Source organism: Ochotona curzoniae, unplaced genomic scaffold, assembly GCF_017591425.1.
Source record: "Ochotona curzoniae isolate NIBS_2020 unplaced genomic scaffold, NIBS_Ocur_1.0 contig_4612, whole genome shotgun sequence".
Classification (NCBI taxonomy): domain Eukaryota; kingdom Metazoa; phylum Chordata; class Mammalia; order Lagomorpha; family Ochotonidae; genus Ochotona; species Ochotona curzoniae.
The window spans coordinates 3,240,179-3,252,743 of NW_024466343.1; the positions used below are offsets into that span (position 1 = coordinate 3,240,179).

Below are 12,565 nucleotides of genomic sequence, written 5' to 3' on the forward strand. Positions count from 1 at the left end.
ACATGCTTACCATTAAAAAGTATGCACTATGAACCAAGCATTATTATAAGCCTTTTATGTGTATTATAACTAAATGAGTCTTCCAAACAGCCACAGGGGTTATACATACTATTATCTCAATGGTATTTTTTTTATTTCTATTTTTCATGATACAGTTCCATAGGCTCATGGGCTTCTCCTTCCACCCTCTCATCCTCCCTTCCTGTCACTGTTTTCCCCGATGTTATTACAATCAGAAAGTCCTTCAATAACAGTTACAAATCCACCATTCTGTTAGTTAAATGAACACTGATATTGTAAGTATAGACAATGGTAAAAAGTCCAACATTCTATGTAAAGATATTTTCAACACTTTCATTCAGTAGTGGAAATGCATACTACAATATATCTTCAATTCCCAGTATGCTAGTCTCCATTATTTCAGTTGCTCTATAGATCTTGTATTTTGCATGAACATTGCATTATATCAGAGAGAACACATGATATTTCTGTCCTTGTGGAGCTGGGTTATTTTACTGAGAGTAATGATCTCTAGTTGGGAACATTTTGTTGTTTCAATGTTATTAATGGGAAATTGGATGTAAAGAGAGGCCAATCAACAAAAAAAAAAAAAATGTGTAACTGCAAGTGGTAGCGAATTTGGACTCAAGTAGTTTATCTCCAGGATATGGGCTCTTAATCCCTATATAACACACACTAATCTCTGTGAGCTTCCTATTTTTCCTAAATCAGACAAATAATATTCTCTCCCTCAAAGGCAAAATTATACCCATAACTGAAAAACAAAATAAATCAAAATAATTGGTCTCCCATACAAATACTAAATGGGCCCAACCTTGCTTAGCTTCCGAGATCAGACAAGATTGTGCACATTCAGGGTGGTATGGCCACAGATTAAATCAAAATAATTGGTAAGATATTGCATATATTAAAGTGCTCAGAATATAGGAAGATGTGATGGATATTCTTTGAATTCTCTTCTTTTGGTGTATATTTTAAATCCTGAAAGCATCTCTCGAGCTCTATTTAATAAAATATGTTAAATTACTGCAGTAAATATTTTGAGTGAGATGGCTCATTTAATCTTCACGGGGTTGTTGTTTGAGATAACTGGAATGTGAAGAGGTTAAGTAACTTGAACAAGGTTATACCAAATATAAATAGCTCAGTTTAGATTTGAATGGAGGTAGCTTAATCCTTGAGTCCAAGTAACTTCAAATTATATTGATAAAGTTTCTAGGGTCAAAGGGAAGAGTATACATATATCTATATTTTCATGTAGTAACTGAAAAAATGCCTTGATAAATCAATTGCATTACAACTATACACATTTTGATGGTTTCCAGAAATGGTAGCTGTAGAGTAATACATAAAACAGAAGTAAGTGTACATTATCTCTTTGAGTCCATTAATAATCTCATTTACTTTATATCAGTGATTCTGGATGAACTAGAAAATCTGGGTTTTTGATAGGCTTACTTATTCACTCTCTAATCAGTGGACAACTTGTACCGCTTTCACAATACTTGGAAGTGTGTTATACTTCATGGAGAAATGCTCTCCAATCACACTGAAGTGAGGATAACTTTACTCTTGAGAAGGAAATTGGGAAAGAGATTTGAAACATGTTCACTAGAAGTGTATACTGAAACTACGTAAAAAATGTTGAGTGCATACAAAACTGAAAATACTCATATATATTTATTTGTTCTCCAATCTCATCTGTGAAGAACTAGCTAATTAAATTTTGTTTCAGTGTATGAGAATTCTATATGTGGCAAAGTAATTGTTTTTATCGCTCCATAAAATATAGCTCAGCTACAAAAACATTTAATCCTCTAAATCCAGGATATTTATCACCAGCTTAAAATTGGGCTCTAGGCTTTCACCACAGCTGGTCATTAATCTACCAGATATGTTCCACACAATACTGCATTATGAGACTTTAAGAGAAACATTTGTCTTGGCTGAGTAAATATTTAAGTTTTCTTTTCCACTTCTTGGGATGCTGTAACTAGGTCACACAGAGGTGGTCTCTGGTTTGTCTATTCTTGTCGTTTGGACTGACCTTCATTCTATGCTTCTCCCTAACCCCTGTTGGAACTCTTCTGTTGTCCCACTCTGACCTCCATCGCTCTTTCTTTTATGCTCTGTTCCAAGAACATATACCATGAAAGAATTCCAAATTCTAAAAACATGCCAGCTCCATAATGATGAACAATGAGATCAAGGTAGATTAGCAAACAAAACAAAACAAAACAAAACCACCACCACCACCAACAACAAAATGTTATGCTTCTTAGATCTAAATCTCCAGTCTGCCTTGTTCATCTGTGCTAAAACGCATCCCTTCACGCCTTGTCCTACTAGAGCTGGCTTCATGAAGCTATCAGACAGAGATGTTCAGGCTTTTTTCACTATTGTCTTTGAACAGCTGCTTCCAAGCAATTCCCCTGTCAGAGATGACTCAGAGTTCATCTGTCCCTCTTCCCCAGTGCAGAGGTCTTTAACTGTAAAAAGAGGATAGCAATTTTGTAACAGAGTATTACAAAACCTAGGCATCGATATAATAATCTATAAAGTAAAAAATTGTGATGCTTATGTGACACTGACAGTCTGAGACAGTAACATTTAATTCCAAGGTTCAGGGCTCTCAGGGCAGAATTGTGAGTGTTTTGTGAGCAAGAAATTTCCAGGACGGAGTCCCTTTTTGCTGTCTCTGTAATGAATCTGCTTAGGCACAGAATACCATTTTAAACCAGGGTGGGCTTTTCAGCCATACTCTAATTATTATAGAGTAATTCTCTCTCAGACCTGCTTAATCCTCTATTTTCTGTAGCGCTCACTTACTGATTCCAGAAATAAAAGAAACAAGATGTAGGAATGGCAAGCAGTGAAAGAGCTATTCGAGGGTTTCAATCAAGGACTGGTGTCAGCTTCACCTCTGGTACACAAAAGACATAAGCGTCAGGTAGGAAAGAGAGTGGGAAGCAATGGCTACCAGCAAGATATACAAACCACTCACAAAGTAGTGATCTATAGAATGTGAAAGAAAAGAGGGAAGCAGTGCCAAAGTAAGACTACATAATGATACCCAAATAATCCTCCACTGAGTAAAGAAAGATAGGGGCAGAAAAAAAATGCAGGCCATTGACCCTCATGCTGGCTGCTGCTGGAATATGAATGTGCCTACTGATCTTCAATGATCCAATTTATTTGACTGCACAGGGATAGCACATATTGGAGAAGATACTGAAGAAGCACAGTCCACACAACATTTCAACTACTATTAAGCAAGTAGGAAAATAAACACACCCGTTTGCAGCACAAAAAGGAAAATTACTTCCATTTATAGCCAGGGAAAAATCTCTGGAATATTGTGATGAAGAAATGAAGAGATTTCTGTAGAATCTGCTTGATCAAAGCCATTTATTTCCAACTCTCAGTTCATTTTCTATATAATTAACTGTCCAAAAACACATATGTAAAATAATCGCCTTTGCAACATGGAATTAGAAAGCATATCCCTTTTCACCAAAAGGTTGTTTGGGCGGAAGTTTTAAAACTCATTATGAAATCATTAGCTCGTTGTACGTTTATAATGAAGAAAGATTTTTTCTCTTGTTTTTGAGACCATTCCCAGTCTACAAACAAGCATGACAGCTGACTTTGCAGTTACTATTCTCTTCATAGCAAGGGCAGTTCACCATCTTCCTGACGAACTGTGCAAGTCAGATCACGTACCAGTGGTTTGTTCTGTCCCTAAGTCATCCAAAGGGGAAGATTGACCACTCCACCAAAAATACAGATATACAAGCAATGAAAGCTACAGATACGTATAGAGAGCTATGTCAAAAAAAAAGTGGAAAAACGAACTTGTTGTAACTATTGTATGAAGAATAACAGAAGAGAAAATAAGAGGAAACTCAAACATAAAATGTCCTGTGAGGAAACTATAAAATGGAACGAAGTACAAAAACTGAACAGTCTCAATTGAAATACTTGTACTAAATACTTGTATGGGCTTCATCATGCTAAATACATGCAGCATGCCTATTTTAAAGAAGCACATGATGGACAAAAATGAGAATGAAAATGTGATAGTAATACAAATTTTCATAAAGTCAAGATGTCTATAGCCATGTGGCTGCGTATACATGGATTTAAATGCAACAAAATGCCACACACCCATCTTAATCCCAGATCATCAGTGATAAGCTACATCACTGATAATCATCCCTTGTCATCAGGTCTTGCCTTCTCTGGAGGTCTTCGTTTTATTTACTGCTTCAAGAGGCCAGCAACACATACCAAGGCATCAACCATGTTTGAATAAATTTGAGAGCTACAAACAGAAATCCGAAGTTAAGAGGAAAATGGGATTAAAATGGAAAAAGAAAAGAAAATGCCATGTGAAGGCGTTGAGGTCCCTAAAGAGCACTCAGATGCTGTCCTCTGTGACACACAAATGTTTCCTTCATCCTGTGACGCTCCTGAAGGAGAATTTGACTATATAGCATGCGGAATTTATATTGTCATGGTGCAAAAGGCAGTCTGAGTTGGAGTAGATTCTGGTACATACAAAAGACAAAGAAGTCAAAAAAGGAATGCTATAAAAACATTTTTTCAGCTCAAATGTGCAAATCATTTTATTTCTCTGGAACTACGAAGTCTCACAAGGAGTCAAAAACAAGTGCCTATGAGAAGTGGGTGCCGACAGATAAAGGAAAGTGGATTAGAAGGAGGTGAAATGCTGGAAGCCATTTTCACCAGCTAAACAAATTTGCCTAGGCAGATCCTACAGGAGTGTACACAGAGGTGAGATGAGTCCCAAAGTACACGTAAACCTAAACACTTGTTTACCATCCTTCCACTCCCACAGATGTTCAATGAGAACAAAATAAATTAGATCAACATTTTAAAAATGCATCCAGTAGCTATTTGCCCAGGGAAAGAAGACAAGTGGCTATTTCAAAAGCTGATGTACCAGGTCAGAATGCTCAATATCTGATAAAAATTAATGAGCCAGTAAGTGATCCAGCTGCAGATCTGATCAATCCAGCAACTACATTTTGTGTTGCCTAAGTAGAACAAATGAGTAATGACATTTTATGGCTGGAGCTTAGATAACTGCAAATGTTATTAATGGTTTTAATCTATCTTTTAAAAATGACCTATGTCCATTAAAAGTATCCTGCCAACATGCTTATTCTGTAAATTTTGAAAAAATAAAACCTAGAGCTTACCATAAATGGCACCAAAAATGCATTAATGATATCACTACTATTTACTTCAATTGAATTGCACTTGTCAGTGTATTTCTAACAAAGTTAAAGACCCAAAGCACCTATTTTTATCTTACAAAATAAAACCTAGAGCAAGACACAAGAATCATTTTATATAATAGCCTTCACATTTGTGACTTTCTAAACTAAAAGCTCTAATCCCCATTTTATCATTTTTGTACTGTTAATATTTCTTTTTCCAATCACTCATCACATATAAATTCTACTATACTTTCAATTCTGCCACTGTTTTCTCTAAATTTTTTGGTCTCTAAGAAACAATCTGTGTTAGAATGTGAAAAACAAAAATGCATCTTCTGATATGAAGTCATTGTGTTATTTTTACCATTCAGGATTTTCCTTTTATTTTGGTATAAACAATTTTAGCATTAACTATAGAGATGCAGTCATAATTTTTCAATGATATCAACTTTTCAAATTTAGGTAGTTACAACATGGTAATTTCAATAAATTTATCTGCCAAGAGTGTATAGCTTCACAAACTTGTTAACCTTACATAGAAAAATTAGATCCCATCTTTCACAATGATCTGATTGCTCAGATGCTTCCAGTTTGCTGAAACAATTAAAACAGTCTTCTTTCTTGAAAAATAAATCCTTGTTACTTGATGTTAGCAAATGGGTACACTTCAATCATTTACCATATTAATTTTCTATTATTCAAATATTTCATAAATAACAGTTACAACTTAAGTGTTTATTTTTTGGTACCTTAACCATCAACTCATCCTCTTCCCACAAGGCCTTCAGGAATATCTTGATGCCTGATGTTCAGAGCAAGCATGGTGTTCAAAATACTTCAGAAATACTTAAAACTAAATATATGATCACAATCTTACCATGCATGCTAAGAAAAATATATTTTTTATTTTATTTAAAATTTTTGTAGAATATTGTAGTGCTCATTATGTGCCACGGTAAAATGATGACAGTTTGTGGAATTGTAAATTGTCTGTCTCGTCCTGGTCAAGCAGTCACAGATTATACAATAATTCTGAAAAATGTGTAATATGAATTCTCTCTAGATTCATTTCTGACACCTTTTCATTTTCTTAAAAAGGACTCAGTATTTGGATCTCTGTTCTTTTCACTCCTCATTTTCTTTCAGAGAGCTCAATACACTAGCAGATTAATGGAAGTATCTTTTAAATAATGATTCCCCAAAGCTATATTGTCATGCATAGATCTATCAAATGATACTTTCAGACATCACACATCCAACATGATCAATCAAATAGCTTTCGTATACCACTTCTGCTTCTTTTCATATGTTTTTTGCCATTGGAATTGATATTCTGCAAGGCGGTAACCTGAGTGTTAGCCCAGATCCCTTCAGCTTATTTATTTCCTGATCTACTTTATATGGAATGCAATTTGCTTCACTGAAGTGGTCATAAATGCTTTTCTGGACTGCTGCAATGACTTGCTAACTGATTGCCTCACCCGCTCTACTCCACCCATGAAGTCTAGCTTCTGGTCTCCCTTTAGAGTTAGCAGATAAGTCACATGTTTTCCCTCAGTAATGTTCCTTAAAACAGTATAATGCATCTTACACTGGTGAAATCAACTGGCCAATGTCAGTTCTTATCACTTTTCTTTTCCCATTCACCGTCCACAATCTCCTCCCACACAAACACAACAGCGAAGACTATTTAATCAGTAGGGAACACATTTACCGCTGAAGTCCCTTCTGTGCTTCTTCACTTTTGTTATCCATACACCTGGAATGCTCTTACTACAGAGTGTGAATTGGTGTACACAACTCTTAAAACTAAACTTTGATTTGTCTAGTAAAGCTTTTCTATTCTTTGTAATCTCATAAAAACATATGCTTACCTCTGTCAAAATATTTTTTTCTATTATTACTGGCATTTACTTACTTAAGTAATCTATTAGGTTATAAGTTATTTAAGACTAAACATTGTCCAAATTTACTCTGATTACAAATGATTATAAATGCTCAATTATCCACCAAATTTACCCTGAATACAAATGTTGAAACAACATCAATAAATGTTCAAACAATACTATTAAACATGAAATTATTGTAACTTATCTCTGGCAGAGAATGATGACTATTTTTGAAAGCATTATTAATAACATAAGTCTTATGTTAAAATCATATATGTATACATTTGTATTTTCTATGCAAATAGAATGAATAATAATTCATTCATATTTCAGAAAATCTTAAAATAAATATCAAGTGAAAAATTACTTTCGTGCAAATTATTAGCACATGATTTCAAATACTGCATCACTCAAAATAAGACTCACTAATATGTGATATTCTTCATAGCTTTCTTTTTTTGGATTTATTTATTTTTATTGCAACGTCAGATATACAGAAAGAAGGAGAAACAGAGGAAGAGCTTCTGTCTGCTGATTCACTCCCCAATTGGCCACAACAGTTAGAGCTGAGCTGATCCTAAGTCAGGAGCCAGGAGCTTCTTCCAGGTCTCCCACGTGGGCAGGATCCCAAGGCTTTGGGCCATCTTTGACTGTTTTCCCAGGCCACAAGCAGGGAGATGGATGAGAAGCATGGCCACGAGGACATGAACTAGTACTTATTTGGGATCTTGGATCATGCAAGGTGAGATCTTTAGCCACTAGGCCATCACGCCGGACCCCTTTACAGTGTTTGTAACAAGAGGGAAGTTAACTGGATCAACCTGACACTAACTAGCAGTTTAGTTTAACCATTTACTGTGTTCCTCATTGTGCACACATCTGCACTTGTGAAAAGAAGGTATCATCTATTTAGGTGACAGAATTTAAAAATAGGGCTCCTGATGATTGCTTTGGCAGCACATAATCTAAAACTGGAAAGACAAAGAGAAGATTCACATGGCCTTGAGCAAGGATAACACACAAATTCGTTAAGTGTTCCATGCTAAAAAAAAATAGGGCCCCTGAAAAGCTAAATATTACAATAAAATTTCAGTAAGACACATATGGTCATTGTCAATGCTTATAAGAAAATGGAATCTGGAGGGCCCAGTGCAGTGGCCTATTGGCTAAAGTCCTCCAATTTGCACTCACCAGGATCTCAGATGAGGACTGGTTTTTTGTCCCAGATGCTCCACTGGCCACAGTTGAATAAAAGTGTTTGAGCTTTTTGCATGATAATGTCAAAATGTCCCCAGTATCAGAAGGCCTTATGATTCATTTTTAACCCATACCTTGAATTCTAAGGTAGCACTAATATCTGAAATCATTCCAATACTTCCTTTCAGGCTCCCATATTCCACTAGATATAGCAAAATAGTATAAGCATTGAATAAATCCTTGAAGCATCAAACTTTTAGGGAGAAGTAGGTTTTCTACTTGAGGAAGAGCCTAGAGGAATATTAGATTATAAAAGAACACAAAGACCTATTGATGAGCTTGAGACATAAGCAGCAAGTCCTAGCAATACCTTGACTAACAAAGAAAACCTCACTGATATTACCTCAGTTACACCTGGATGAATAGAACTAAAACCTCACATCAGTTTATGGTTGGAAAACACAGTAATAGATGCTAGAGACTTCAGACAAACCCCTTGCATTGTTCAAGTAAAAATTGTAAATGGGGAAATTGCTGAGTATAATCCTTTTGGAACAGTTGCCAAGGAACACCTACAAAGAGTGTGTTGTAGACACATCCCATGCATTTTTGATTGCACCATGAATAACAATGTTGCTCTACACATATTCAGAAAGTCACTAATAAAAAGCATTTTTGTTTATCAATGTTACCCAATATAATGGGAACAGTAGTGTGAATAAATGTGGTTATGAATGGGGTGAAAATTCTTACCTTTCAACATTTGCACATCATTTTCACTGTGCTAAAGGATCAACTAGAATTATTTTATTGTTTCATTGCAAGATTCACATGCATCTTTATTAACTCTCTGTTTCATCATTCAATTTTCAAATATGTTCAAGGAAACACGAAAAAAGAGAATGTGTGTGGTCCCCCACCCTTGGTGCAACTTACATTTTTTTCATGATAGCCTTCCCCCTTTTCCCCCCACATTCCCTACCCCCATTGATTTTCCCATATTATTACAATAATATAATCCTTTAGCAACGGTCACAAGTCCATCATTCTGTAATTTAGGTGTATCCTGACATACATAAGGATAGAAAGTCCAACATCCTATTGTTAAGATATATTTAACAATTTCAATGAGATTTCATTTTTATTTGGGAATAGAAATGCATGTTGCAATGTATGCAGCTCTCGGTATGCTAGTCCTCATTATACAGTTCATCCAGATGAATATATGTACATTTATGTTCACCTTTCTTATATTTTGCATGAATATCAAGGCAATCTGTGGGGTTTTAATGTGAGAATAACTGCAGCAAGAAACTGAAACTCATTTTTAATTCTGTAGGCAATCAACATTTTATTTCTCTGATCACTTCATCAGCCAGCAATTACACAATATTCTAGAACAATTTTCTAAATGAAATTAATTGATGTTTTATTTTTAATGACAGTCACAAAAAGTCTTTTAAAATTCATTTGCCTTTTGTAGAGCTAGATTTGTTACAGATGTTTTCAGTGATTCAGCCTTATTTTAGAAAATGTGTTTTCTTTAAATTTATGCTATCTACATCTGTGTATATGTGAAACACGCAATTGTGAAAAGGATTATGAATAACTATCTATTTGGTAAAAAAAAAAACCCATAATAATATAGCCTAAGAGAAAATCATTTGTACACCCATATCTACTACAAACTAATTCATAATAGTTAAGGTATGGAAGCAACCCAGACATCCCTCAGTTAATGGCTGGATAATGAAAATTTAGTGTATATACAGACTGGAATACTATGCAGTCCCCAAAACAGTGAAATTGTGCCTTTTGCACCAAAATGTGTGCAACTGTAGACCTTTATGTTTACTGAAATAAGTCAGTCTTAAGAAGAAAAATATCATGATTTCTCTGGTATGAGACAGATAATGCAAACCATACAAAAAATCTATAGGAATAAAATGGTCCCTTTGGGATATGATTTCCATTTTAACCCATGTTAATACTGCCGTAGAAATTTGGTCTTATGATTTTTTTTTTTACTTCTTGCATGCTGAATGTTATGGGTAGTGCCCAACTTAGCACACAAATATAGAGTCAAACAAACTATGTGCAAATACAGTTGAGAAGAAAAGGAAGCAGAATTACCAGAGTGGAGGAAACAGAGGAGTGAGAGAAGCAGAATTATCTTATTGGAACTGTATCTATAAAACAGAATATTTTATGTGTATATTAATAAAAATCATAAAACATAACAACATCAGAAATTTCCTAGAGAAATATTTGTTTTCTTTGTGGCCTCTTGCATATGTTTTGGAGCACTAATATATATGCATTAAAATTGTTGGCATTGTAAAACTATGGAAGCATTTAAAAATCAAGCAAGCATCCAATTTTTATATTTTAATCTATTATTATAATCATTATCATCATCATCCTCATCATTTTATAATACTGTTCCCTAGGCCCCTGGGATTTCCCACATCCCTTCCTCAGTCACGCCCCTCCCCACCAAGGTTCCCTACATCATTACTAAAGTACAGTTCTTCATACACAGTCATTACATCCATTATTGTGGGCATGGACAATGGCAGAGATTCATCATCCTATTGTCATATAGTAAACAGTTTAACTGGGAGTCCATCTTTAGTCTAGAAGCAAAGATGCGTACTGCGTTGTATCCTCACATCTGGATATGTTAGCCTCCATTTCACAGTTACACCCCCTTAAATGAAAAGCCACAACACAAAATCAACAATAGCAAGAAAATTTTTTAAGACAAAGCATAATATGTAATAGATATTTACCATCACAAACTTGTAACAAAATATAGCTGAGGGGCCACAAGATTTTTTTTTGAGATATTTTCAAATCATATAAAATACTGTTCTACTCTAAATGGACCCAGTAATTCTGCAGTTTATATGTAACTATGTGAGTTTTCAAAGTTCATTGAGAATACATATTATTTAAAAATATCCATAGGTTTCAAGATTTTTTTCTCACCAAATAAACTCATGTTTTAATTCTGTTTTTCTTTTTTTGTTTAATGTTTTTATTTCAATAAAACAAGATATTCTTTTTCTGAATTTTGAATCGTGAGGTACAATTTTATGTAGGCTGAGATTTCCCCCACACCCCCACCACTGTCAGATTTTTCCCATTTTGTTACAATAGTGTAGTCCTTCATAAGGAATCATAATTCTATCAGTCTCTTATTTAAGTGTACCCCAACATTGCAGGTACAGACACTTTCAGACATTCCAGCATCCCATTGTCTACACATGTCCAACAGTTTCATTGGGATTCCATCTTTCGTCTGGATGCAGGAATGCATGTTCAGTTATACCCCCCCCATCTGTATATGATAAACCCCAATATTCCATCACTGTACATTACTGTGAGAAGCCATGAAACAAGGTCAACAACTGGTATGAGTTAGAACAGTCACAACAACAACATCAACAACAAATTACAGTACCATGAAAAAAAAAGTGCCACTCAGTAACCAACACATGAGTCTCTTGGGAAAAATGATGTCATTGTATAGTTGATGACTCCGTGATGAATTCGACTAGAGAAAAGAGATTATTTGAAATGAGCCAAACTGAGATAAAAAACACCAAAACACATAAGATACAGCCAAAAAAGCAAGCAATCAATCAAAAAACAGTATGGATTGGACTATTGGAGTTACATTTTCCATGGTGGCTTCCTTATATAAGAGAGAATATAAGCTATTTGTTCTTTTGTGATTGACTCATTTCACTGAGCATAATGGTCTGTAGTTGGGACCACCTGGTTGTAAATAGAATACTTTCATTCTTCTTAATAGCTGAATAATATTTCAAGGAGTAGATGTACCACAGCTTCTCTAACCACTCTTCCTTGGACGCACATCTGGGTTATTTCCTTGTCTTTGCTATTGTAGATTGTGCTGCTGCAAATATAGGATTACAGATTCCCTTCTCACATGCAGATTTCGCCTCTATTGGGTATATCCTAGGAGCAGGATAGCTGGGTCATATGGCAAGTTTATTTGCAATTTTCCAAGCACTCTCCATACTGATTTCCACAGTGATTGTACTAGCCTACACTCCCACCAGCAGCAAAAGAGGGTGCCTTTCTCCCTACAACCATGCCAGCAGGTGTTATTAGTTAAGTTCTGAACATAGGCCAGTCTCACTGGAGTTAGGTGGTACCTCAACGTGGTTTTTATTTGTATCT

General features: G+C 35.2%; 1 protein-coding gene and 1 non-coding gene across 3 annotated transcripts in view; one reads left to right on the forward strand and one right to left on the reverse strand.

Moving 5' to 3' along the window:
* NEGR1 (neuronal growth regulator 1) overlaps nucleotides 1-12,565 on the reverse strand; it is an 808,008-nt gene that overhangs the window by 529,910 nt on the left and 265,533 nt on the right. The window lies entirely within an intron of this gene.
* Nucleotides 8,102-8,203, forward strand: LOC121161103. Its single transcript, XR_005884622.1, has one exon. It is a non-coding gene; the product is annotated as a U6 spliceosomal RNA (small nuclear RNA).